The sequence below is a fragment of the Cervus elaphus genome, chromosome 22 (assembly GCF_910594005.1).
Source record: "Cervus elaphus chromosome 22, mCerEla1.1, whole genome shotgun sequence".
Taxonomy (NCBI): Eukaryota; Metazoa; Chordata; class Mammalia; order Artiodactyla; family Cervidae; genus Cervus; species Cervus elaphus.
In genome coordinates, this window is record NC_057836.1 from 12,749,238 (window position 1) to 12,751,401 (window position 2,164).

Genomic DNA, 2,164 nt, shown 5'->3' on the forward strand with positions numbered 1-2,164 from the left:
CAGGATGAACACAATGCCTGGAGCGGGATTATTGTAATGACCTTCCTTAGAGAGAACTGAGATCCAGCTCCTATGACCTTCTACAGCAATCCTGACTCTTTTGAGGGTATGAAGCTGGTTCCACTGCCTTTGCTTGGCAGCCCTTCAACAGTTAAGAACCGCCATTGTTTCTACTTCCCGACCTTCACCCTCCATCTTCTGGTATAGTATTAATTCTTTCCCATGTGCTGTGACTTTGCCTTTAAATTCAAACTCACTGGATATAATTGGACAAACTCCAACGTTCTTCACACCCATCTTTAGTGCCTATATTCAGAGCATCCTTTTAGCTTTCAACCTATCATTCTAAAAGTGGAACTGTGTGTATAGTCACCCCAACAAGGTGGAGTTCACAATGACTATGCCAAGGTTCTATTGTTGAGCTAGAGATGGACAGTGGAAACCAAGGGTGATCCAAAGTTCTGTATACTCTCCATATCAAAGAACCTGAGAGCAATTCTGGGAAGTGGCTCCATCTAATTGAATTGGTGTTTCTCAGTCATGGTGACACATTCGAATCATCTGGAGAGCTCACTCCAGACCTGTTGGATCAGAGTATTCCAGAGTAGGGGCTTTCCAGGTGGCTCAGTAGGTAAAGAATCCACCTGCCAATGCCGGAGACATGGGTTTGATCTCCCGGTTGGGAAAACCGGGTTTGTTCAGATTTGCCTTTTCTAGACCCAAGCATTAGGGTTTTTAAAAAAGCTCCCAGGAGATTTCTAATAATGCAGCCAGGGTTGAATATCACAGTTCTAAACGCATGAAAAGGAACCAGTGATTTTTAGGACTGTGTATAATAAGGATATTTTACATACTTTCACAGTTGTGACAATGTGCCCACACCAGCACACATAACCATCACTAATGTAATATCATTAATTTGATAATGAAAATTGATGGACCGTCCTATTATTTTCCCTTTATACCTTGTAGCGGGCTTCCATGGTAGCTCATATGGTTAAGAATCCGCCTGCAATGCAAGAGACTTGGTTTCGATCCCTGGGTTGGGAAGATCCTCTGGAAGAGGTCATGGCAACCCACTCCAGTATTCTTGCCTGGAGAATCCCCATGGAGAGAGGAGCCTGGTGGGCTATAGTCCATGGGGTCGCAAAGAGTAGGACACGACTAAATCACTAAGCACATGCCTTGTAGTATCAAAGTCAAAGTTGCCTCCCATTCTCTCCCCAGGCTATTTAACAATATCTCTAGTCTGCTTTCCCCGTTGTAGTTCATGAACTGACAGCAACAGAACCTCTCTCAGAGCTTCCTCCCTGAGACGGTGTCTCCAGAAGTGATGACAGAGCATCGGTGTCCCTCCCGTAGACAAAGCTATTTTCCTCTGAGAATCTTTCATGTTGGTGTTTCCTCACCTATGTTTTGCTGTCTGACTAACTTCTCTGCCAAATATATATTTTTCTTCATACACAGGCTAATATTTACAAAAACTGGGGGAGAAAAACATCTTTCTTGTTTTTTCAAATAATACATGCAAATTTGTTTTAAGAAATACTAGAAGGAAGAAATAAATGAAAAATCATCTTCAACGCCCAAATGACCACATTAAGATTTTATCCAAAAAAAAAAAAAGATTTCAATAAACTTACTTTCAGACAGCTCTCTGTATCTATTTAGGTATGCTATCTATAGATACGTACTCCTTTACATAAATGAGGTCACACTCCACATAGTGCTTTTTGACTTGCTTCTTTTACTTAATATCAACATTTATATATGACAATAAATGTAGATTTGTATTGTTTTTAATGGCTATGTAGTTTTGCATTCAATGAAATCTTAATGATTTTGTAAGAGTCATGTATACTGAGGATGTTATTTCTTTATCTTACATTGCAAAATTTTGACCACTTATCATTGGTCTTTTAACCTTATTTATATTTTTCTTTATAGACATTGTTAAATCTCATGCCATAAATTTAACCTCTTTAATTTTATAATCCCTGATTTTCCTGACATGCCTGGAATGACTCTCCTCAACAAGATAATAAAAATACCTCCACGATTTTGCTTCGTGCTTTTATAGCTTTATTTATACTAAATTCTTGTTCCTTCTTGAATTAATTGGTGGGAGGAATGCCAAGTTTCTTTAGATTCTTCCTCTCTTGGC